The 27,698-nt window shown below is 44.5% G+C and overlaps 1 long non-coding RNA gene across 1 annotated transcript; it reads left to right on the top strand.

Moving 5' to 3' along the window:
• The first annotated feature begins 306 nt into the window (after positions 1-306).
• On the top strand, positions 307-27,253 carry LOC147017506 (uncharacterized). Its single transcript, XR_015049535.1, has 3 exons — positions 307-558; positions 18,920-19,042; positions 26,782-27,253. It is a non-coding gene; the product is annotated as an uncharacterized LOC147017506 (long non-coding RNA).
• Positions 27,254-27,698: the final 445 nt, after the last annotated feature.

The following is a 27,698-nucleotide window of genomic DNA, read 5'->3' as shown; positions in this document are numbered from 1 at the left end:
GAAGAGGAGTGAAATTATGAGAGGAAGAGGATCTGTAATGAATGGAATTGCGGTCGTGGTTCACAGCGCGTTCCGAGAGGTGTTCCACCGAGACTCAGCTGAACCACCACCAACAAGTTCCACCTCTGGCCTCTTCTGCACGTCTCTGTCTCTCGATCACTCTCTGTCTATGCCTCTAGCTCTGCTCATCTGCTGTGTCCGCAGAGCAATTTGGACACGGCTCGGAAGCGTGTTGCGAGGCGAGCGTGCCTTGTAGTGAAAGGCGCACGTCCCGCAGATCCCGGCGCAGTCGCTCCGTGCCGGTGGTGCGACCCGCGCGTTTTCAGTTGCTTGTTGCTCGGAAACAGAGGGGCGGAGCGGGGACGTGACATCGACGCGAGATGCTCTCAATCAGTCGGCGCTTCTCGGGGAATTGATGAGCGCCGTTGTGTGCCGTGTACAGCCAACCAATGCGGTGCGTTGCACAAGCCGGGGCCGGGCGCACGTACTCCGGGGTCAGGCTCTCGGAGTTCTCTTATCTCGCATGGAGCGTCTCCTCCGACCAGATACCACTAACAGGTCATGTCATGCATGTGCGCATCGAGGTCGTCTTGCGATTTAATCTCATGCATCAAGGCGAATCCTCTGCTCATTTTAGTGGGGTTCAAACCCTCATGATTGACACGCTTTCACGCCTGATCCATCTGCACTACTATCCGTAGATAATGAATTATGAAGAATAAAATGCGTTTCTGACCAAACTTTTAATCCATTATAACGTGAAGAGTTATTCGAGAATTGAAGAATCAGTGTGTGTGTGTGGTGTGTGTGTGTGTGTGTGTGTGTGTGTGTGTGTGTGTGTGTGTGTGTGTGTGTGTGTGTGTGTGTGTGTGTGTGTGTGTGTGTGTGTGTGTGTGTGTGTGTGTCGTATCGGTGCTTCATAACAATATGATAATTGTCAGAGCTTACCTATGTTAAAAACCATTTCATTCTTATACTCGTACAATCATCGACACCCTCATTCGTTCCCTTCTTGCAGTTTTCAGGTGCATCTCCACGAGCTAGGAAAGCAGGTAAAACATTGTGATTTCCAATAAACATTCCGAACGTAAAACAAAAATTTGGAACAAATCTTACGCAAGCGAATACCCTCGGCTTTTGATTTGTAATTGATGAATTTGAATCGATTCATTTCACGGAGCATGGGGTAGTGGGGAAGGGCAGAATTTGCGTTTTGTTGCACTTTCTAAGCAACATAAGGCACGTCGATTGAAAAATGACCCGCTGAGTGTTTGTCTTGCAATTGCGCGCACGTCGTCGTGTTTGAGTGTTACGCGTGCACCCTATAAGAAATCCTTTTATCCAAGATATAAATGGAAGTGTTGCGAGGGCGGTCAGGCGTTTGTTGCGCGAATCCGACAGCGTGCCCGTCGTGACGGACTTGCTCACAGACTCGCAGGTAGCCGTGCTTGCGATCTTTCTGCCCGGAAGCTGCAACACAGCTTGTTCATGAACATCACAAGGCTTGCAGACAGCGACGCTAGGTACGACATGCTTTTGTGTGACCCGGCCTGTCTCTGCTGCACTCGGCATCACTAATGGCCTGCGTCATGTGAAAGGACCTTGCGAGAATGCGCAAACTCCTTGATATGTTAAAAGCATAACTTTCCAGCGGGAGTAAAGCTTATTAGGGTATGTCGAAGTCAGGGACAGCATCTTTGCACCAAGCTTGAAGTGAGTTCCCACGCATTGTTCGTGCCCGTTTTGTCCTAGAAGCAGCTTCGTTGACCCGCAGCAGATTCCTGTCCGCGCTCTTCCATACGACCCGGGTGTGCAAAACACCACATGGCGTTTAATTCGTCTTGAAGGTCTGCGTACAACCATCTTGCTGTCCTGTCTGCAGCATCTGGAGTAACTGAGCAAAATGGATACACATGCGAGCAAAACCTTGGTGTGCATTCTCATACCATGCACGATTCTGTGTGTACAGATCACAGTTGCGTAGATTGTCAAACTTATGAAGTTGAGCTTTGAATTTGACTGAATAATCGTTTGCACCAATAACTATTATTTTACTGCAAATTCACACATATATATATATATATATATATATATATGTATATATATTTTACACACATACATAGAATGAGGACAGCATTACTACTTGTACTAATGGCTACCACCATGACTACCACTAAAAGCACAACTACTATAACCACGACCACTGTGTGCAAGTTTATGGCCCCAATGAATCCCACCTATTCGTGGGGTAAGACACGGCTCCAGAGCGTGGTCCTTCACAAATTTGCTGTCCAGGCCTGACGTTCAACTGCATCTGCTTCGGATGGGAATCTGGAATTTGTTCGTGATGCCGGCAATAACTCGTCCACTTTCCATCAAAAGTTACACTGACATATTTTAAGTTCCAACAACAAGTACAAGCGCACACAACACGATGTAGAAAATATAGTCAATTTGCAGTAAAAAAAAAATACTTGCTCACCGCAAGTAATTTCTTGTTCATGTGTGGGCTCATGCTCGTGCGCGCGCGCGCACACACACACACACACACACAGAGACACACACTCACACATCATCGTCGACGTTGTTGAAGTTATGTCCACAATGAATTCATTTCATGAAGGATTGCAGAACACCTGCACGTACCTGTTGTACGATACCCGTTGTGAGGTTTGCATGCCGAGAGGGAACTTGTTTTGAAATATTTGGTGCGAGAGGTGCATGCGTTGAGAGGTTCGAAAGTACCTGTGTGCTCATCCGTGTACATTCCTGCTGAAGTCGACACACGGAGGATTCGCTGTGCAGTGGGTGCAGGGTGCTCCCACTCGGACAAGTACCGTGCACGTGCTTTGTCGACGCACACTCTCAAGCTGACTGTTCCTTGTGAAGCTGTCTGTGTAAGAGAGGTCGTGGCTGATTTAGAGAAGATTTTGATTTGCGCATTTCCATGCGATGGCGAGTTTGAGGAAATTTAAAATAACTTTTGAAATTCTAATTTAACTTCATTCTCCTATCACTGCACGCTCATACACCTTGATGACTGCGTCGACCTACCTGCTTAAGTTTCCGAGGGGGTTAAAAGACGAACTTTTGTGAAGTTTCTCCAGTTGCTGCACCGTGCACACGATTTGCGCTCCCTCTCTGCAAGTTCGCGCCGATCTCCTCGTCCCGATGCAAAAATGGCTCGATGGATTTACCAATCCGGATAAGGAGTGATGTTTAAAGTGTTGGCGGGAAACATGTGCTCGGCCAATTTGAACGAGTAGAAATGAAAACGTCCTGAACCCCACATGGCCGTTCCTGGAGACCAATCGTCCTCACATTGCCCTCAAGAAGCTTGACAGGAAGACCTAATACCCAGAGCAATTATCTTACCGGATTGATAAATCAATGACGTCATGATACACATGTTACGGCTCCCTTCCCCCCACACAGTCTCCAATTTGTTCACATCATGATCATCTTCGCTGTCTTGATGAAACCGCGACAAAGCTTTCACCCATTTGCGCATTCGATTCACACTCGTAACACACACACACACACACACACACACACACACACACACACACACACACACACACACACACACACACACACACACACACACACACACACACACACACACACACACACACGTGCGAGTTAATTCAGGAGCACATTTGCACAGTATCTTCATCCCCCCCCCCCCCCGTCACGTGACAATTGCGAATCGATGGAAGGTGTGACGTTCCTTTCTTGTTGTTCAAATGTGTTGCAAACTGCTCGAAGAAGAACTCGTGTTGTTTGAGTGATGTTTGAACCAATAAACGGGTAGAATCGGCAATTAAATTATTTATTTAGTTGTTATTTTTTTACCCCAATCGGAGTGCCTTCCAAAGAGGGCATGGTATGGATGACTCCTGTGTTGTATTAATACAGCATCTGAGAAAGTCTCGTGCTATACCACTCAGGCTGGTAGGATGGTCTAGATGCACGTATAATCGCCTCTAAGCTCTTCAGCTGTGGGTTCGAATCCCAATACAGCTGTAAACTGTCATCCTGGTGTTTCACATGCAGGGAGAGGCACCATTGTGTGTGTGTGTGTGTGTGTGTGTGTGTGTGTGTGTGTGTGTGTGTGTGTGTGTGTGTGTGTGTGTGTGTGTGTGTGTGTGTGTGTGTGTGTGTCATCTCTCGGACAGACGTTAAACCGGGTATCCCATCTCCCGGCAATATATGGTGGATGCCAGAAGATCTCATGGTGTCCTTGGCGAACAGTAGGCGAGCTATTGCCGGCACCCTGAACTAATTCCAAATTCTTGACGCAACGTACAGGGGGATAGGCAATTCCTGCAATTCCTGCAATGACTGCTGGGAATGGAATGGCAAAACCACCCATCACAACCCTTGCCAACAAACTGAATCGGCAGCAACACCACTATCTGTAAAATGTGTGCTACATGTCATCATCATATCCATACCACCAAGACGACGACGACTACTCCTACAACGTAGCAGTTTTATGGCTCCAATTAATCCCACCTATTTGTGGGGTAAGCCAAGGCTCCAGAGCATGGTCTTTCACGAATCTGCTGGCCAGGCCTGATGTTCAAATGCATCTGTTTCAGGCAGGAATCTGGAATTTGTTCCTAGTGCCAGCGGATATCTCGTCGACTTTTCATCGAAAGATGGAGTGGGATCATTTTAAGGTGGACCAACAAATGCTCGCCGACGCAACGCTCGGGTTAACGTCCCGGTCCAACAGATGGTGTGCTCACTGATGCAACGTCCCGCCTGCGAAACAATAGTCCAACAGTTTACAGTCGGGCCGAGAGTCCGACCCACACGACTCCAAGACAGCTCCGAGATAAGTGAGCTATCTGTGTGCGCTTTTCAGCAGGCTCTAAATGAACGCAATGCAATGGAGCAAAGCGCTAATTTTGCGGGCTAATGTGCATGGCGGGCGCCGGTTAAGCCATCAATAGCGTCCCGCCTTTCCCTGCAAATAACACGGCGACACCTTACGGGACGCCTCCGGCTCACACGGCTCTCCATTCACCGGTGCATCTAATCACATCCACTGCGCTATTCACGCGTTGTCCCTGGCTTCGTTAACGCGGGCCCAGAGCGAACCGAGGAGACCCGGGGTTAGTAAAATGCGCGTGTAACAAATGCGTCCACGACGGACCATGGAGACAGCTCGGCCAGCGCGGTCCCAGGCAGATGACTCACGGAACAGGCGTCTCTCTGCACTGGTCGTTAAATCGGCCACAGCGTGCAGGGAACCGTCTTTCGGACGCCTAATTGGACACCTAAACAAACTAATTAATCACGGTGGTCCTGGGAAATGTGACAAGGGTGTGAAGGTGATGAGATCGTAAGCCTGAGAAATCTCATGAACGTTCGAACGTGATGTCCTCCCCGTAAACCCTCCCCACTGCCTCTCTCTCTCTCCCCTGCACACACCCTTCCTCTGTAGCCCAAGTATACACTCCCGCTTCCAGGCAAATGCGCTCACACTCATTCGCAACGTCGTGATCCAGCACGTTCCAATGGCACACTCGTACAGTGCGGCGTGCGGCGCTTTGCAAACATAAGCACAATGGTCCATGGTTAATGATAATCGCACGCACTCACGGCGCTTTATGTACAGATCCATAACGGCAGCGGCTCTTCGTTTGAAGCAGGGATTCGCCTCGTAGTAAATAAGATGCAGGGAGTTTACTGCAGGCCGCTGGTGATTGCAATTTGTGCCTGCTGGAGCTGCCGCATGAAAGGGGAAGGCTTTTCTTTTTTGGCGTTTCGCTCGTCAATGAATTAGCATCATGCCATGGCCTTCGGGGCTGTGCGTCGCAGCAAGGGATCTCTCGGACACGACGCTCATGGAAAGCCTCTGGTGGTGCCTTTGAGTCGGCGCGTTTCAATAGTCTTGCGCCCAACGCTGTAAAACATCCTGAACAGAGGATGCCGTGCAGGTCGTATACCTCTCTCCCCACCTCGAACTTCGCAAGTCGATCCCATGTCGAGGACCGGAGGGGGAGGGGACAGACGGGAGGGAAGGATGGCAGCGGAGGAGGGTCTCGGCGCTCATTTATCCGCGCCTCTGTCACTCGACGTTTCGAGCAGAACTTTAGAAAATCCAACACACACACACACACACACACACACACACACACACACACACACTCTCTCTCTCTCTGAGCTGACATTGTGAATGCGTTTCCTCTGTTCGATCTAATTGCTCCTCCTTGGCATCCTGGCATTTATTAAAGGAATCTGCTGAATAATTACCAAATTGAAGGACAGAATTACAAATGTATGTGTAGTACCTAATTTATCATGTTTTCCATGTCTAGCTCGAGAATACGAGGACGACAACAGGCGTTGCCATGAAGGATGCCGTCGTTAGAGTAACGCGGGGTCTGGTGGGCCAGAAATGGTAATTTCCCACCAAGTCTCTTATCCACCGAAGGAAGGTATTAATTAGGAAAAAAAAATTCTGATGGAGTTTTATACATCGCGGCGAAATGTTTGTTTACCACGTAGCCGTATACCTGACATCAGGCAATTAGTGCGACGTAATTTGTTGACTTGTGCTTTACCTTACGCTCATAATCTGACACATTAAAGGAAAAGCGCTAAATAAATGTTGCATATTAATAGGGCTGCTTGCAAGCAACTTACCCTGCCTCTGGCAATTTTGCTGTAGCCTTGGCATCGGTGTAACGTCGTTCGTTATTCTCCCTTTATTGTTGCTGATTTAATTTCCTCTGTCTGGGATGTGGCTAATGGGCGAATGCAGCTTGGAGTCTTGGTGATCGAATCCTTCCTTGGACTGGCCTTAAATGTCCAAGATATATATATATATATATATATATATATATATATATATATATATATATATATATATATATATATATGTACTTGAGAAGGTGCAATTAATTTGTGCTTCTCTGTGATTTGTTGTTGTTGTTGCTTTGCTTATCATCGCACGTGCTTTGACAAGGAAAGGAAAAAGATTCACGCACGGCACATGACACATTCACATTAACAAGCAAAACGCAAGTGATTGCAGCCGAGGAGACAAAGAAGTTACGACTCATTTTCATGCTTTCTACTATTTGCGCGATCGGCCCTAAGAGAGGCATTCCTTCTAATAATGCGCATCGTCGGTACCTAAGAGAGTCGGCATGAGGACCGCTCAGCTGTCTGCATACACGCATTCGTCTGATTTGTTGCGACCCATTGTTTGCGCTCACTGCATGCGGGGAGTCTCTCATTTATCCATCCAATACTCACCCCCCCCCCCAATCCCCGGCAGTCCCTCCTACCCCACATCACATCAGAGCATCCCAAACTGATCCTTTAGCACATTCAAACACTCTCTGTCACTTTCCTTTGGCACAGCTTCTTTCAAAGTCTTCATACTTCACACTTTCAACCGACATGATGTTCCTCTCCATTCGTGCTTCCTCGCGTGAAGTTGATGAATTTCCAGTGGCCACGTCCTGTTCGCTGCAAGGTGCGCAAATTGTAGGGGAACCGGTCAATGAGTACAAATAAATAAATAAACAGTACGAACAAATGTACATATAAATATAGAAGTACATAAAACAAAGGAATCAAAATATAACACAAAGAAACGCTTTTAAAATAAATGCCTTGGTATAAAAATCCCTCGAGTGGTTCGCTGTGTAACGGGGTTAGTATCAAGTTCGTGACCAACCGCATCACTCGAGGAAATAAAATAAGGGCGAATGTTGAATCCAAATATCTAATTGATTCAACTGTTAAAAAGAAGGAAAAAAATGTTTCGTTCGTCATTCATTAACTTTATTACGTCTTCTGAAACACCAGGTAAATGATAGATGGCTGAAGTAGGCTCCACATTCATGGGGCTGCTGAGTCTGTACCACACAAGGAAAGGTCGTGCTGAGCTGTGCTCGTCACATACAGGTAATTTACATTCTTGTCAGAATAAGAAACGCAAACACCAAGTGATTGGAAATTTATATACAAAGTCCACAATTGAATGCAAGTGCATTGGACAGCATATGTACGTACATAGTGCACAGTGGTATATGTACCTGTGCTACACATGGGAGGGAGCCCCAATGCAAGTGGCCAAGGTGTTAACAGCGAATGCAAAACCATGAACCAATAAATTTCACATTCCTGTGACACCTTTAGTCAAATGTCAGGCATGGACAGCCGGTTTGTGAAGCACTTGGGCAAAAAAAACTTACTGCAGCTGACCCCAACAGATGTAAGCTCCGTAATATTTCAATAATGGCAATGGCGAAACTGCAAATGCCGAATCCACGAATGTCACCGGTGGAAACCCTCACATCATTTCGTCATTCTTCCTTCAACTCAATCTTTCTATATTTCAATTCCAATCACAAATTAATATGATACCATTAAATATAACAAAATACAACATTACAAACACTCGTGAGGTAAACGAAGATAAACGCCATTCTGAGGTTACATCCAGATCAGGAGCAGCTTCGTACGGATTGAAACTCAAAATCATAATTGAATTTTGGAGTTGATGAAACCTCTCACCCACCTTCAGATACTGGTAGGGGCCCCAAAAGGTTCCAGAGATGGTTTGGCAGGGATATCCCCAAAACTCAGGGAGTAGTTCAGGGACAGACGGAAATACACTCCTGCTTTGTAATATATATTGTGCACATATGTGCGTGTGTACGTAATAACATATATATATATATATATATATATATATATATATATATATATATATATATATATATACACACACACATATACACACACACATAGATATACATATACATATATACATACACACATCTATTGTTACAGCTGCCGGTCATTCTGGTTTCCCAGTCCAAATCCGGAGGGTCATGTCAAAGTGACCACAACAGTCAACAGCTTCAAGAACTCCCTGCCAGATCTGCACCTGACGAACGCGTTACCGTGCAGATTTGAAATCTTAAAAGTAGCCCAGCGCTGCACCAATCGGAGTCATGTGACTGATCTAATCTTTAACCAGGCAACCTAAATCAAATAATGTGAACTTTTGCAGTGTAGAGACTGCGACTAATGGTCACTTTAACGAGTCATTCATAAAACTACCAAATAAAGCAGCCACCAGAGCCAGAATTTACTTCAGACCAAGTCAGTTAAATTATGACAAATGGAAAATGGTATGGGGAGGGGAAAACAGAAGCAAGCAATGCAGTAAATGGCATTAAACTATGAGCTCAATAATGAAAACCCCCTTTCCCTTAACGAACCATGTGTGCCCACAAACAAATGAACAGGATTCCTTATGTAGCCTATGCCTTAACTGGGCCCAGAGACATTCCATGAAATATAGACATAGTTGGGGACAGACAAGACAGAAAGAAGTGGTCGGGCAACTTGGTAAGTCATGAAGAAGATTGCACAGTCACAGGGTTCCCGTGCAGGCAAATGTCCCATCGCTGGGGTGATTGGAGCTTGGAGCGATTTCATTCATTATATGAGACGACTTTCCACGATCTACTCTCACGGACTAATTAAAGTATATCACGAAATATAATTTCGGTTTTGAGGATCAGATATCATCTGGACTAAACAAGTATTGAAATCTGTTGTGAAATCTGATAATTTAAAGAAATAAAGAGTCTTATAACTAAGCTGATATACATATTTACTTTAAGCAAGTCAAGCTATGTTCCCTCCTCCATACATACACAAGAAAATGTGTAATTTCCAAAGCATTAAACTTATTTTTATCAACTGTTTGGAGAATTATATTGAGTGAACAAATTAACCAGCTTCATTGAGCTATATTATTTCATGCATTCACTGCAGGACCTCACACCCTGTCCCCCTGAGGGACTGCCGATCCATAGCGTCTGCCTGATCTGTGTCTATATTTTCGGATGTATTGCGATGTGCTCTACAGGGAATCAAAGCAAATGTGGCAAAAATGGATGTATTAAAAAAGTTATAACGTTTGTGAGGACCGCGAATGATGTACGACATGTTGTGTGTACAGAGGAGCAGGCAAAATGGCGGATTTTCTGCAAAGTTTATTTCACAGGTGATTGAACTTTGCGATGCCTCCAGGGTTGTTCTGCATGAAGCTGCAACTCTTTTGTGGATAAAGTCATTTTATTTCAATAATTCGTTTTATTTCATCAACTGCTGCGTGCACGGTAAAGACCAGCTTTAATGTTAACATGATTCTTTATGGTACACAGCAACAGCCTGGCCAACTGTTCCCTATCAACCATTTTATTGGATTGCTTGCATGAGTGCTTAAGCCACTTGCCGAGTGCCCATTGTCAATAGCGCAACATCATTCTGAGCGAATCATTCACTCTCTGCAGATGCTTTTGCTGCGCCACGTCATTCAGAGTGAGAGGTTCATGCTCCGTTACCCTGAGTGAGTGGTTCATGCTCCGTCACGCTGAGTGAGTGGTTTGTGCTCCGTCACCTTGAGCGAGTGGTTCCTGCTCCATCACCCTGAGCGAGTGGCTGCTCGTGCTCCATCATCCTGAGAGAGTGGCTCGTGCTCCATTACGCTGAGCGAGTGGTTCATGCTCTGTGACCCTAAGCGAGTGGTTCATGCTCCTTCACCTTGGGCGAGTTGCTTATGCTCCATCACCCTGAGTGAACTAAGGAAACAGAAGCAGAATGTGTCATCCCCTCCTGAAAAAATTAACTGGAACAATTCTGGAAAAAAATTGAGGAAGATCGAAAAGAACACAATAAGGACGTGGAATCGATCTGAAACCTGGAGGAGAAGAAAAAACATCTCGAGGAACTGCCCCCAGTAATAATTGATGCAGAAAATTTAAGACAACAACTTGAAAGATGGTAAACTTCAAAAGCCCTGTCCCAGATGTGATCCCAATCTTCTAGCTGAAGAAATATGATGCTCTCCACATTCACTACGCTAAAGCATTCAATTATCTTATCTGAGGGGATCAGTAATCATGCCTGGTGTTGGCTTAATGGCTAGAGTGGCAGGCTTGGGATCCTAGGGTCTTGAGTCGTGGCAGGCTTGGGATCCTAGGGTCTTGAGTCGTGGCAGGCTTGGGATCCTCAGGTCTTGAGTTCAAATCCTGCTTGGCCGCTGAATTAATACCAGGTGGGGTTAACTCAGCCTGTCATCCTTCTGAGGTTGGCAAAATGAATACCAGCTTGCTGGGATGATTGAGTCATTCAAGTATCCTGCATTGGAGTGACGACCTATCCAGGATTGGGTCCAACAGCCCAGGAGACTGCTTCAGCAGCAATGACACTGTGCAGAGTATGGTCTTCATAGGTGGATGGGATCAAGAAATGGATGAATGGCTCACAGCAGGTAACACATTCCTCATCCCAAAATCTGAAGACACCCAACTACCTCCCAAATACTGGCCAATAACCTGTCTACCAACAATGTACAAACTTTAAACAGGAATCATCACAGAAACAATGTACCACCACCTAACACAACAAGGAGGCCTCGAGACAGAACAGAAGGGATGAAAGAGTGGTTGACATGGAACAAGAGACCACTTATTATGAAACAAGGCCAGACTAGAAAACTGCAATACTAGAAAAACCAAATTGTCCACAGCCTGGATAGACTATAAAATGCTTTTGATAGCATCCCACATTCATGGATGATAAAATGCATGCAAATGTACACGATAAATCCCCAAATAATCAATTTGATTGAGAAAGCAATGGATCTATGAAATACCACACCAATCCTACTGTACTCAGAAGGAAAGATTGAAATACCAGATTGAAGATATGACATGGGATCTTTCAAGAGACAGTCTTTCCCCCCTCCTGTTTTGCCTGGCTCTGGATCCACTAAGTAACCTCATTTATGAGCCAGGACACTGATACACCCTAAAAACCAATAAAAGAATGTCAAAAGAAACAAGAAGGATAACACATCTACAGTACATGGATGATTTAAAACTCTTTGCACCGAATGATGAAAAATTGAAAGAACAACTGAAGTTAGTGAAACGGTACTCTGATGACATCCAAATTGAATTTGGCCTAGATAAGTGTGCCAAGTGCTCATTCGTGCAAGGTAGACCAACAAAAACGGACAACATAAAAATTGACCGAAATACAACAATACAAGAGCTAGACAACAAAGCATCTTACAAACAACTTGGAATAGAAGAGGGCGACCAAATATATCAAAAAATGCACATAACAATTACCAAATAATACCTGCATAGAATGAGGCTGATCCTGAAAACATACCTCCCCAAAGGAACAAAATCAAAGTCATAAACCAACTAGCAGTACCCGTGCTCCAATACAGCTTCGGAATAGTAAACTGGCCAAGAGCGGAAATCAGAAAACTCGATATCAGAACAAGGAAACTCCTCACTATCCACAAAATGTTCTTCAAAATCAATGCATCCCGAGAATGTCCCTGCCAAGAAAGAAGGCCCAATGGAATTCAATCAAGTATACAGAGTGATGACTGAAGGATTAGCAGAATATGTGAAAAGATCAACAGACTACCGAATACAATTTGTACACAAGCATGAACATAACAAGACCGAAAAGGTATCTCTCACTCACCTTGCAAAAATTTCAAAAGCAGGTGCGAATAGAACATGTCACGCACCAAACCGAAGTGGCAACAAATACTGCCCCAGCAATTGCAAAACAGACAAAGAAAAATACAAGATGAAATACCAATAGACAGAAAGTGACAACTGAGAGAAAGACATAAGAGCAGGAAAAAAAAAAGGTGGACAGATTGGAGATAGCCAAAGAAGGACCAGTGGATTGGCTAAGAAGAGTTCAACTCAATTGGGATGGAGAATGAATCATTATAAATGCCCAAGACCAAGGACACTATACCAATGGCTTTAAAAAACAATGGCAGGGCTCAGCCAATCAGACAAGTGTACTGTAGGTTCTGCAAGGTAGAAACAGAAAGCACGAATCACCTCCTATTGGAATGTAAAAACTCATGTCAGAACAACTGCATACACAAAGGCACAACAAGTTATGTAGAGTAATCCAATGGCACATCTGCAGAAATTTCAAAATCCCAGTTCCACAAAACTCATGGAAAAACGAACCAAAAGCAATCATTGAAAACAAGGAAATAATGCTCACGTGCGACCTGATGATACGATCGAGCGTGATCATCTATCTATATATTACTAAAACTCTCATCTTGTATGCATGTATGTATGTTCCCAAAATACAGCCAAAACGGTAGACGATAGCGCAAAAACTTTTCGGCCCCCCTTACTCACCATTCGCCTGCGGTGTGCAGAATCAAGTTTCGTTAAAATCGGGAAAAGAAAAAAAATATTAAAAAATAAATTCCCGATTCAGTCAAGCACTCTTCGGGAGTACTTTATCAATGCAAACAACCTCAGTGGAATAGTTCGCTGGAGCTATCTTTTTTTTTTCTTGAAATGATTTATTTAAAAGTCTCAAACATTTAGTATAGACAAAAAACGATTTATCGCTATTTTGATCGAACACTTCCTTGTTCATTCATATATAAAATTGTGTTTAGAAGTTTACGCACAATGATTTCTTCGACTTTCTTTTCTCCGTTTTTTTTTCACATTGACGCGCAATATCAAGTTTCGTTCAAATCTGGCAAGGAAAATTATTATTAAAAAATCAATTCCCGATTCAGACAAGTACTCTTCGAGAGTATTTGATCAATGCAAACAACCTCAGCGGTATAGTTCGCTGGAGCCATCTTTTTATGATTATTTATTCATTCATTCGTTTGATTGTTTGTTTTTTTTGTTTATGATTTTTTTTTATCAACCGCTGCCACAACGGGTTCACGGGTCGTCTCGTAGAAAACAAAGCACTGTGACCAGATATAGTACTCAGATACAAAAATGAAAAGAAGGCATTGCTAATTGAGGTTTCAGAACCCAGTGATTTTGGTCTAAATAATGCATAAATCAAGAAATTGACCAAATATCAAGAACCTAAGAATGACGATAAAAGATCCTGGAAGCTGAAGAGCGTCAAAATTGTACCAGTGATAATTGGAGCAATGGGAATGATGAATAAGAACCTCGCAAAGATCCAACAACCCATTCCTGGGAACATTACCACAAAGGAACCACCGTTGGAGGCTGTCCAGGGCTCAGTCAGGTCAGGTCAGGTAGGCAGCATGCGCCGGAGCAGCACGTCGCTGCATCCACTTTCCACCGGTACTCCAGGGGCCTCCGTCTGGCCATTCCCCAGGCAGATGCCTGGCCCATCCCTGTCTTCTTGAGATGCTGATCAACCTGCTGCAACCATGAGGCAAGTAGTCGGCCCATTGGCCTCCTCCACTCGCATGACTCCTTCACTGAGAGAATCTGTGAGCAGGATCAGCATCAGGAAAACGAGCCACATGTCCATACAGCCGCAGCTGACACTAATAGACGATGCAGGTAACGAATCTCATTTGACTCTCTCTCAGCAACTGCTCGTTAGACACAAAGACCGACCAGCGATAGCCAAGGATTCTCCGAAGAGGCCTGGTACCAAAGGAGTTAAGTCACCATCTCAGATCCCTGGTCAGACTCCAAGTCTCGCATACAAAGAGCAAGACTGGAAGCACCAAGGACCTCAAGACTGGGACTTTCGTCCGCCCACACATGTACCGGCAGCGCCACATCCCATGATCCAGTGAATCCATGACTCCCCAGACCCAACCAGATGTCTATTGACCTCTGCCTCAAAGCCAACTGGAACATGAATATCACTGCCAAGATAAATGAATCTTTCTGTGACCTCAACATCCTCACCACAAACAAGTACAGACAGGATAGCAGCATCCAAGATGTCATTGAAAGCCTGGATCTAGGTTTTGACCCAGGAAACCCATAATCCCAGTTGCTCTGACTCCTCATTCAGCACCTCAAGGACCCCCAAAAGCATATCCCGAATCTCCGCAAAGATGACTGCATCATCTGCGAAATCAAGATCAGAGATCTTGACATTCTCAAATGATGCACCGCAACTTGATCTCTCAAACGCTCTCCTCAGAATCCAGTCCATAAAAGCACTGAAAAGTGTGGGGGCCAGTACACACCCCTGAATAACTCCACTAACAACTGGAAACTAGATGACCTGTGAACGTATTGGGTTCTCGTTGTGACAGCGGTTGATAAAAAAATCATTTCAAAAAAAAAAAAATGAATGAGCGATAATAAAAAAAAAGATAGCTCCAGAGAACTATACTGCTGAGGTTGTTTGCATTGATCAAATACTCCAGAAGAGTACTTCACTGAATCGGGAATTGATATTTTAATCATTTTTTCGTTGCCCGATTTGAACTAAACTTCATACTGCACACCGCAGGAGAATGGTGAGAAAGGTGGCCCGAAAATGTTTGCGCTATCGTGCACTGTTTTTGGCTGTATTTCAGGAACATACATACATACATACATACATACATACAAGATGAGAGTTTTAGTAATATATAGATAGATAAGTCAGAGATGGTTCCACCACATCTCACAGCATTTTCAGTACCTGAGTATAGTTCAGACATCAGATTGATCAGTTTAGTGGCACCCCACAAAGACCAAGAATCCTCCAGAGTGCATCCCCATTCATTGAATTGAACGCTTTACAGTGATCAACATGCGCTGCAAGCAGCCCCTGCCGAAACTCTCATCTGTGTTTGGTGAGGACCTGAAGAGCAATGGCATGGCCAATCATTGACCTCTTTGGTGTAAAGCCTGAATGCTCTGGGTGCTGGTGCTCAAGCAGATGGTGGTGAACCCCATCAATAATTATCTGAGCAAAGACCTTGCATGGTACTGAGAGCAGCATCACCCCTCAGTAGTTGCTGCAGTTCTGCTGATAACCCTTCCCTTTCCAGAGAGTGACAACAAGGCCCCACTTCCAGTCAATTGGGATGATGCCTGTGTGACAGGCAGAGCACAGAACTGCAGTGACTTGAATGCAGCATTTCCACCAGCCTTGAAAAGTTCAGCATGGATGCCACAGATCCAAGGAGCTATACCCCATTCAACCGGTTCAACACAGCCTGTTTCCACAAATGAAGGTTGATCACAGTTGATTGCAGGATCAGCAATAGGGATAGTAACAACTCTGACATCCAACTGGACAGCTGGTGGATCAGCCTGGTACAGCCGCTCCAATTAACTGGCCCAGCGGGCCTTCACTTTGGACTCCTCTGTCAAGAGCCCACCACCCTCCGCTCCAACTACAGAACAGCGAGGGACTGGCTTGGAAGAACGTAATATTCAAATTCCACTGGAAGTAGGACGAGGACCACTCGACCACAGGTGATGCTTGACCCCCTGACAGAATCCTCACATACAGGTCTCCTTGTCTACACTTAGCGCACATCTATTTTTATCCCTCAGCTCCCTGAATAGCTCAGCTCTGCCATTCAGCCTGGCCCTGTGGCTCTGGTCAATGGTATCCAGTGTCCCTTGAGAGCCAAAATTCTTCTTCGCCCTACAGTTAGTTCCAAGACATCCACTGGCAACATAAAGGACAGTGTTCTTGAAGGCACTCCACAACTCTTCAGGAATCCCCAAGGCACCCAGATCCCCCAAATCCCCACTCAGCCTGTTTGAAAACTCCACAGATACCCTCTCATCCTTGAGCTTGCCAACATCCAGCCTAGGCTGGGATGGTACCATTCTCCCGGATTTAAGCTGCAACTTCAGAGTTGCAACAACAAGTCTCTGGTTGGTATTGAGGAACTGAGCACTCCGCTAAACCCTGGAGTTCTCGATCATCCTCCAGCCACCATCAATGATCACTTGGTCAATTTATTTTGCCGCACCACCAGCATTGGAATACCAATTCCAGCGATGAGCCTTTCAGCACTGAAAGCATGAACCAGCCACCAAAAGTCCATGACTTCTTGTAAACTCAAGGAACCGAGTGCTCTTCTGGTTCACAGTTACAGACACATGGGGACCAACAGATGTCTCATAACCATCCCTATCAGTTCCAGGCGATGCATTGAAATCCCCCAAGACTAGAAGAGTATCTCGCCTGGGGCACTGATCTACCACAGACTCGAGCGTGGCATAGAATGCTTCCTTCACGGTGAGATCATTCGCCTCATTCAGAGGATATACAGAGACCAGGGAAATGACACCCAATGAGTGACGAATTCTTAGTCTCATAATATGCTTGTTGACCAGTGTTACCTCAATTATAATTGGAGTCAACTAATTGGACACAGCAACAGCAACTCCTTTGGAATGGTAACCATGATAACAACCAGACCAATAGTTTGTGAAACCACTCGCCATGATCTCGCCACAATCCGGTCTCCGAACCTCAGAAAGTGCTGCAATATCGATGTCCAAAAACTTGAGCTCAGATGATAACAGAGACAGGTGATCATCTTCTCTTTGGGATGGGACATTCCAGGCACCCACCTGAAGGGACCGCCTCAGGTTAACCCTAGGAGACCACCGTATGGTGGGCGACACCTCAGCTCAACCCTGACACATACTATTGCAATCTGACTTGGGAAGGTTGCCCTGTGTTTTTCCTCCTATTAATTATTATCAAAGAGTGAGGTCCCAAAGGCTTTGCCCCAATCCTGTAATCTGGTGAGCTGCCCTTTTTAGAGGGCAGCTGCACAGCTGGTACTCCCACAGAATGGTTTTTCAGATTTCTTTTTGCTTTTTATACATTTTGCGTAAAGAAGGATTTTATGGTGACCGGAGTGCAAATCCTGCCACCAACCTCCCAATAAGAAGTAACCCACTGCAGGAGGACGTCCACAGACACTGGCTCAGATAGGGATGCATTAGATATGGATGGCCATTGGCTCATAAGGCGCTCCACCGCCCTTTGACAGGTTTTCTTTTTAATCCTGCTGGCTGTCCATATTCATACACCCTCCTCACCAGAAAACCTGGTGGGGAGACGGTTCAGTGGCTGTCAATCCGACCATGAAACAGGTTAGTGCAGGTTTGCATGATACCCGTAGCAAGTCACAGATCTGATCTTGCATGACCTGCCAATAACTCAGTGATGATCCTGAAAAGAGACCTCAAGACAAAACTTTAAGAACAACACAACTTCACAACTTCAGCCATGAATCACGAGAACTTCGCCATCTTTAACACCCCCACCCCCCCCCCCCACCAATAAGAGAACATGGCACTGACCTCACACAGGCATCATGTGGAGTTTACGTATTAAAATGGTTCTTTCTCTGCTTTGTCTCCTCATTTCCCCTCAGTCTTTACTATCTGTGGTACAAACCACGTTAACCGTATTTGTTAAACACATTAACTGTGTATGTTAACCACATTAATTGTTATAATTACGTCAAACCAATTGAGATATCGTGGGCATGAGAGGGTGGTATAATTGTATTGTTAAATTACTGTACTGTGTGCATTTTGTTCTCTTCTCTGTCTTCCATTACCCTCTGATTGTTAGCATAAAATCTGTTTTTCACTCTCTGTGTCCCGGCATGGTATGTGGTTCATTACTGGAATTATAACCATGGCGTGAGTAATTCCACGACCATCGGGATTCCCGATTCGGGAATATAGTACTTCCAAATGATGTATGAAAGCTAACGAGGTCCTTTGCGCATGCACTGTGTGTATATTTTCAGTGACCCGTTTCTGCTCATATGGGAACTTTTAACCTGCCATTGTTAGGGCACAATCTGAAAGTGAAAGAGTCTTTTTAACATAATTTTAAGCATTTAAATGAAATAGTGTCAATTTCAAAATGGTTGAGCATCATTGTTGTGTTCCTCGATGCAAATCGGGCACGCAAACCTTACAATTAATTTGCAATTGGTCACCGGCCTTGACACCAATACAAAATTTTATTATGGACCCGAGACATCAAAAAATTACATTTATCGAACAAATGAGCACCTCGTCGCCATTAAAACATTTAAACTGCATGAGATGTGGTAATAAATGTGAATTCTTGTGCCCAGCTCGGCAGCTCGATGAGAGAAGACACCATTTGCATTTTTGCTACCACCATCCCCACACCGTTTGTAATCCTGTGTGGGCATGCACAACTTGCTAATACAGGACGTACGAAATTGCTAATACAGGTGAGCGGCCGCAGTGGGCAGGCATGTACTGTATTAAATAATAATACACACACACACACACACACACACACACACACACACACACACACACACACACACACACACACACACACACACACACACACACACACACACACACACACACACACCAAGTTCCGTTATACACAGTTTGTGTTCATTCATACATGTGCAAATGTACACACACACACACACACGAAATACAAAGAAACGGCAAACACAAAGATTTGCCTTTAAACAGAGTTCTTTGAAAGAGAAATTCAAGTGGGAAATTAGGAAAATTCACCTGAAAAATATATCAAGGCACAGGACACAAAATGTCGATCCAGTCTGCTCTTTGCATTCACAACCAGATCATGGCAAACACCTGGTCGGATGGACCTTATTTTTTTTATATATGTATCGATGTCGAAGTGAGGGGATGGATTATATTTGGAGATCGCACAAATGTTTAAACAAAACGATGATCTGTCACAATAAAATTGCACATTTTCAGCAGATGAGACACCTCCCGAGACACCAACTGCACGCCACCGCAGATTCCCAACACAAGCGGAAACGTATGTCTGTCTCATTGATTGAATGGGTACTTTTACCAAAACGAACAACCTAAAGATAATATGAGTGAGGAAAGTGAAAACAACAACTCTATCATTACGAAATCGCTGTGGCCTGTTCCAAGTCAAGGCATGGTTGAGCAGGCCAGAAAACATGGTGGCTTCAGACCCCAGTGAGGTTACCTGGGAAACACCTTAAGACCCAGGGGGTGAGTTGGCCAAGGATGGCCTGATGAAGGATATAATTAAATAAGGCTGTTAATTATCTTTAAAAGGGGGTGTTTTAATTAACCCCAAACACCCAATTTTCACTCTTGTACTTCTTTGGAATTTTCTTAGTGTGCATGCAAAGCTTCAGGCTGCTAGGTTTTATGGTTTTGGAGTTATGGAGGAAACACGCACGCACGCACGCACACACACACACACACACACACACACACACACACACACACACACACACACACACACACACACACACACACACACATTGCTTTCATTAGTAAAGATGTTTGTGGGATATGCTTACATATATTGAGTAACAATGAACCATGCTTCATACGTAGGTACATAATAAATAGCAGATGTTGCAGCATGGCCTCCCATCGTCCACATTGTCTTGGGTCACTCCCCTGCAACGAGCACAATAAGGCTGCACTTATTACCTTCGCATTCTGCGAAAGGTTATGTTTTGGTCGGCGTGTATTTGTTTATTTATAATCTTGTGATTCGTATAACTCAAAAAGTATTAAACCGAATTGCATGAAACTTGGTGGGATGATTGGTTATTAGCCAGGAAGCATTCGATTAGATTTTGGGATCGTTCGGGTCAAAGGTCAAGGTCAAGAAAAGGTCAAAATCGTCTTTTTACAATAACACGGTCAATTTTTATTCAATTTGCATGCAACTAACGCCAAAATGTTCAGAATTCAACGCCTCATCTTGTGATATGCAATATGACACAATGACGCCCATACTCTTGTTACCGGTTAGGGGTCAAAGGTCAGGGGGGTCACGACCTTGAAAAATATGCGGTTTTTGTCATAACGCGGTAAATTCTTGTCCACTTTACATGAACCCAGCACCAAAATGTTCAGAATTTAATGCCCAATCTTGTGACACAATGACGTCATAACACATGTCACCGGTTGGGGTAAAATGTCGGGGGGGGTGGGGGTCACACCCTTGAAAAATATGCGGTTTTCGGCATAACTCAGTCAATTCTTATTCGATTTGCATAAAACCAGCATCAAACGAGATTACCTTCTCTTGTTGAAACATATTCACCGAGTTTGCAAGTGAAGGCTCGCCAAAATGACGTGAGTTGATTGTTGTTTAGTCCGTAGCCCCTGAAAGTTGGGGGGGGGAGGTCATGACATTATAGATATGTGGTTGGTGTCATAAGACCATTCATATGAAACCAGTTCCCCACACTCATACCAAGAACAAAAAAAGTAGTGGTGGCGAAGGTATGCGCTCTATGAGTGCCCGTTCTAGTTAACAGATATTTTCAGTTACGGACGCTTTCCAATTGTTCTGTAATTTTTCGTGGTGTATCGGCTTTAATATCCGGAAGGTACCAAACATTGATATCAATGAGTGAGTGAGTCTTTCGAATAAGCAACATGTACATATACATATACGTAAACGTAATGTCATGTCTGAGGCTCTGTTAACATGGTATGCCTTACCTTAGCGCCGGGACCTTTCATCTCTGGATACAGCCAAATGGTCTCTTAGTGCACTGCGTTGTTATTATTCTTTACCGTTCTCCAAGGTCACCCAACTGAGCCAAAATTGATGGCATATGCACGGAAGCAAATAGCTCAAACACATTTTCTCAGCTTCTAAAGGGTTTACTTTGTATTGAATATTTAGGGGGGGGGGTTCACTAGACAAGCAGTTTAGAACAAACCAAGCGAAAGAAAAGAAACAAACAGGCGAATGTGGATGTACAAACTCCTATACAATGATGAGAAGTGAAGAGTGAAACCCAGCCCACTTTAGGCACCACAGATCACACTTATACACACATTAAGGTTTGCAGGCGGGACTTTCCTTTGTTTATGATGTGCAGATGCAGAACTCAATGCAGCCTGGTTTTGAAAGCCAGGAGCGAGACGACGAGAGCCAGTGACACAAAGTCAGTCCAAAGATGGAGTAAGCCAGAGATGAGTAGCCCCTCATCCATCGCTTGTGATCCTCTCTGTTCTTTTTCCACACATCCTCTGAGTCTGCCCTCCATCCTCTCTCTAGGCCCTTCTTCTTCTTCTTCTTCTTCTTCTTCTTCTCCTTCTTCAAAGCACTTCTTTGCACTCTGTGCTTGTGGAGTTTCTCTCTCTCTCTCTCTCTCTCTCTCTCTCTCTCTCTCTCTCTCTCTCTCTCTCTCTCTCTCTCTCTCTCTCTCTCTCTCTCTCTCTCTCTCTCTCTCTCTCTCTCTCTCTCTCTCTCTCTCTCTCTCTCTCTCTCTCTCTCTCTCTCTCTCTCTCTCTCTCTCTCTCTCTCTCTCTCTGAGGACACTTCTTTCCCTCACCAAAAACAGGATGAAACAAGCTTGGGTCAATCCCAAAGCTCTTCAGAGAAAACCACAATCATATTCTGCCTCACAAAACTCCTCTATGATCAGCTTCTCTTCCTCTTCTTCCTCTTTGGCGAAGTCCTCCTCAGGGCCGTCCCACTCACGAGGTGGCACCAATAAATAAAGTAATCATCATTGCTTCTTCTGGGTTCCACAGTGCACTACACCACCACGACCTCCACACATCAGCCAGAGAGAGATAGTGATCAGCCTCGTTGTACTCATTCGGCCATCAGCCGTAAGCTGTATCGTGCAATTTCGTTCTACTCATCGGGTGGGGAGACAAAATCTTGATAATATTATAGTATATATCCAAATACATATGTATCCAAAAGTTCTCCAATCAAATCGCTGCAGTTATTGTGTATTTTCATCTTGAAAATCGATGCATTCCCCACGCTCTCTCATTTGAATTTTCTCCACACGGATCACGTGTGGGCCACGTGACGCTTCGACAGCCAATATATCGGCTGACATCGTATGCAAATTACGTCAGACTGTCATGTGACCAGCAAAGTTGTCCAAGATGGAAGCTTCCTGCAGGGAGGAAATTACCGACAGCTGATCGGCGATTTTTGATGAATATGGCCAGTGAGGACGCTCCCCCGTGTATTATTCCCCACGACAATGGAGCGAACGAAGAAGTCAAATGTTTTACGTCTGTAAGATGGGATAAATGGAGAGAAAGTGTCAACAAATGGCTCGTCTTCGACGGTCACGAACGACATTTAGCCGAGAGTGCCGACCTCGGAAGGACGACATGCTGAGTGCGTAGCCTGGTTTTGGATCAGTGGTTAGGGTGGTGGCTTGGGATCCTAGGGTCCTGAGTAGTGGTTAGGGTGGTGGCTTGGGATCCTAGGGTCCTGAATTCAAGCCCCGTTGGCCGCTGAATTAATACACGAGGGGGTTGACTCAGCATGTCATCCTTCCGAGGTCGGCGAAATGAGTACCAGTTCCAGTACGTTTACTGGTAGAGGGGCACTGCATCAGCGACACAGTCGCGCTTCAAGAAACGAGAGATACCCTGGCAGCCACCACCACAACGAAATTGTGAATTAAAAATAAGCTGTTTTTATTGCCTTTCTGATACATTGATTTCATTGCGTTGTTTCCATAATTGTAAGTGTAGTCTGAGTTGGTTAAAAAGATATACCAGGATGTCTATTTGGATCAACTACAGTATATCGAAGAAGGATTTCATTAAAATGTGGCAAAAACTATAACTGTATGAGAAATACTCATTTAAATTAATAACAATATTAAAATAAAATCATTCAAAATAAAATCAAAATTCATTGCAAACTCTTTAAAGGCGGTCACGTGGTCAATAGTTTTTCCCTAATTACTTTTCAATACCAATTAAATTACTATTTTTTGTAAATAAACATACATAAATAAATGTTTTGAAGGGGGGGGGGTAATCTGAAATCGTAGGGGGTAGGATGAAATTGATTTCAAGCTACCCCCGGGGGTAACTTGAAATCGATTTCAGATTACCGGGAGGTAACTTTAAAGGGGGGTAGCTTGAAATCTTTATACCGACACTCCGGGTACAATAGGCCCATGATCGAAGTTCGTCCTCTCGCGTCGGCACTCTCGGATAACCATCGTCCGTGACCGTCTAAGACGAGCCATTTGTTGACACTTTCTCTCCATTTATCCCATCTTACAGACGTAAAACGTTTGACTTCTTCGTTCGCTCCATTGTCCTGGTGAATAATACATGGGGGAGCATCCTCACTGGCCATATTCATCAAAAATCGCCGATCAGCTGTCGGTGATTTCCTCCATGCAGGAAGCTTCCATCTTGGACAACTTTGCTGGTCACATGACAGTCTGACGTAATTTGCATACGATGTCAGCCGATCTATTGGCTGTCGAGGCGTCACGTGGTCTACACGTGATCCGTGTGGAGAAAATTCAAATGAGAGAGCACGGCGAATGCATCGATTTTCAAGATGAAAATACACAATAACTGCAGCTATTTGAGTGGAGAACTTTTGGATACATATGTATTTGGATATATACTATAATATTATCAAGGTTTTGTCTACCCCCACCCCATGAGTGTAACGAAACTTGATTTTCAGGCACTTTCTGAGCCATGGCTGATGGCCTACATGTGACATGTGTGCCTCTGTGATGGGAAGTCCTCACCTGGCCCGGCCCACAAACAAGAGGTGTTTACACATACAATATTACTGTCTACCCTGACTAAAATTACTTACCCTGCCTCTTCAGCATCACATGTAACAAACGACTTTCTCTGACAGGTCCCGATTACATGGCAACCTAAACTATTTGAAACACATGGACCATACTACACTTACCACAGTCTCGCTCTGAATCCCCCCCACCCCTTTCCATGTAACAATATTATACCATTTGGTATAGTTCTTTATTTTTCTAAGAAATCTGTTTTTTAATATAAAATTTTCTGTTGCAGTGGCACCATGGCAGATAGGAAAAAAAATATGGAAGGCTGAAAAGCCAAGTTCCAAAGTTGGCATGCCCACAAGATGGTTTGAACCTTGTTTATGAAAACAAACTCACAGATAACGTCCCCAACACAATTATTGCTCCCCACATCCTCTTGACACTCCCCATTTCAGTGGCAATTGGCTCACCCTATCTGTCTGCCTACAGAGTACAGACATCAGTTTATGATCGAGGAACTACTTTATTCCAATTGAATTATATATTTTGAACACTGTGAAACACGAATTGGACAATGGATCACAACATGAACACACAGTTTAGCAGTACTTTGGCACTGAAGAGGACAAATTGCATGGAATCTTGTCCCAAGTGTTCATGCACATCGAGGAGGAGTAAGGTAATTTTTACCTATGACATGTTGCAAGTCTACAAGAGCTCTGCATTGCTGTTGTTGGGGTTCTTGTTTTCTCTGTCTGGCGGTCAATCAAAATTGAAAATCATTCCAAACAGGAAACTTACTGCTTTTATGGACGTCATAAAGGACACAAACAACAGGCTTGAATATCTAATTTCACATGTTGAATAAGGTGGAATAAAAGACGGTGCATCAATTACCACTAAATTTCTGAATTTTTTGGGTTTTTGTGTATTTTTTCTCCGACCTTTAAAATCTTTTATTTTATTTAAATTGAATTATACATTTGAACACTGCAGAACACAAATCACCTTCTTGGCACTTTCAAAAACCTTCAGTTTAGCAGTACTTGGATAAATTTCTATGTCATTTATGTCACCTCAACCAATAAAATTTCTGTCTCTCTCTCTCTCTCTCTCTCTCTCTCTCTCTCTCTCTCTCTCTCTCTCTCTCTCTCTCTCTCTCTCTCTCTCTCTCTCTCTCTCTCTCTCTCTCTCTCTCTCTCTCTCTGGAATTGTCGAAATTCAAAGAAAATGGTGCTTGTGCTCAGAGACATAGATTGTGCTCTGTAACGCAATTAGCAAGAGTTTAAAAGACCAGTGTCATGTCGTTTTTCTGAAGAGTGCGTGGGGTAAGGTGTTCGATGACCTCTAGTTTTAAATGCAAAAGTTTTATTCGTAACAATGCACAATAATTCATTTTGGAAAGGTGATTGTGGGGGGTCGCAAAGCTGATGTTCGCGGAGGATGCCGAATACACTTACAGAGGCCCTGAGATACGCACACGCACACGCACACACACACACACGCACACAGAGCTTTTGCTCAAAGAATAGATGTTTAACCCATTTTCCCTGCACAAGCATAAAGGTAATATCGAATTTGACTTGCAATAGCCTATCACTGCACCTCGGACTGCAACGAAGGCTGTAGTGTGGAACGCGGCCCATTATCCACAAATCCACACAAGGGCGGCAGACAGTGAAAGAGCCTATCCCCATCACACAGGCAAATTAGACTCTCAACAGCCCGGTGTGTTCTGCCTCCCCTGCCCGCGAGCATCACGGCACATGCAAGGGAGAGCATTTAACACCAACGTCCGCCTCATCCATTCGGCGCCACTTGCATGAAGCGCTCCAGTAACGGTGTTATTGTGAGAATGGTATCTCATTTCCCTGTGACAAATACAGACAAAAGGGATGCAGACTCTCATCAGGATGGAGTTTCCCTCTCCATGTCTCCCCTCTTTCTCTCTTCTCCCCTCTCTTTTTCCTCTCTCTCTCTCTCTCTCTCTCTCTCTCTCTCTCTCTCTCTCTCTCTCTCTCTCTCTCTCTCTCTCTCTCTCTCTCTCTCTCTCTCTCTCTCTCTCTCTCTCTCTCTCTCTCTCTCTCTCTCTCTCTCTCTCTCTCTCTCTCTCTCTCTCTCTCTCTCTCTCTCTCTCTCTCTCTCTCTCTCTCTCTCTCTCTCTCTCTCTCTCTCTCTCTCTCTCTCTCTTCCCCCTTCGGCAAAGCAGGCACTTTTATTAATTTGCCGAGGTGCCGGCAACGAAGTGACATGTGACAGTTTAGTGAGGGGCTGCAGTGTCCTCACAGTGGCTGAGGGTGAGAGAAAGCTGTCTTCATTAAGGAGCATTAATATGTATGCCGCACCGTAATACCGCACTAGCCGTGACCTTTCGCGCAAATTTTCGCTTCGACACCAACTTAATTAATGTTGCCTTTCTCTTAATTTTTCAGAAGTTGTCACGTCGGGCCATGAAGACGAGAGAGGAGCCGTGGACGGGGGAGCGGGTGCGAGGTTTGAGAAGCTCCGAATGACGCGCGTGCTCACACCCATCTGCCTTGGCTCCTTGAAGCTAACAAGGCGCATCACCAGGCAGTTCACTGAATTCTTGGTGTCTCGAAAGCATCTGCAGGCCACGGCAGGCCGCTATAATTAGAGGATTGGCCACAAGCGGAGGCTTGGTTGTGGAGGTCCTTGGGATGAGAATAACTCAGCAAGGAACGCTGCATATCATGTAGTGTAGGAGTTATGATTTGGCTCCTGTGATTACGTTATGTATAAAACACGAGGTGATCAAGGAGGCTGTTACCAGCTGGTGGAGGGGTGAGTGTAGAATTTTGGAGGATGCTCTGTTGTATAATGTTGTAAAATTTGCAGTTACACGATTGTATATGGAAAATTATAACATTAAAAGATTTCAACTGTTTTGACCTTTTTGGGTGAAACGGTGTCATCTTCCCTTTTGTGTTTTTTTAAATGAAGCTTGTTGCCACAGTTTTGCATTGTTTAGTCGCACCATCTCGGGAGATGTTTGTTAAATTTTTCCTGTCCCTTCTGCCTCTCTGTGTCCATTGCTGCGCTCTTTTTGAGTGAAGAAGGTCGGCGATGACATGGCTGCGATAAACGATTGTCCTGAGCAAAAATATCATGGACATTATTGCAACGGTTAAAATACATATCTAAATGCAAAATCATTAGTGCGCATGTCGTCAGATCTGGTGAAGTTTAATTGTGAGGGAATAATACAGAGCTAGTTACAGCCATAATGGTAGGGAACACAATATGCTCTCTCCTCTCCTTGGGAGCACACACAGTCCACCCCCCCCCCCCCACACACACACACACACACACACACACACACACACACACA

Source organism: Eptatretus burgeri, chromosome 11, assembly GCF_056783735.1.
Source record: "Eptatretus burgeri isolate ZD-2024b chromosome 11, Ebu_testis_v1, whole genome shotgun sequence".
Classification (NCBI taxonomy): domain Eukaryota; kingdom Metazoa; phylum Chordata; class Myxini; order Myxiniformes; family Myxinidae; genus Eptatretus; species Eptatretus burgeri.
The sequence above is the reverse complement of the archived record's forward strand: the minus strand, read 5'-3'. Positions and strand labels throughout refer to the sequence as shown.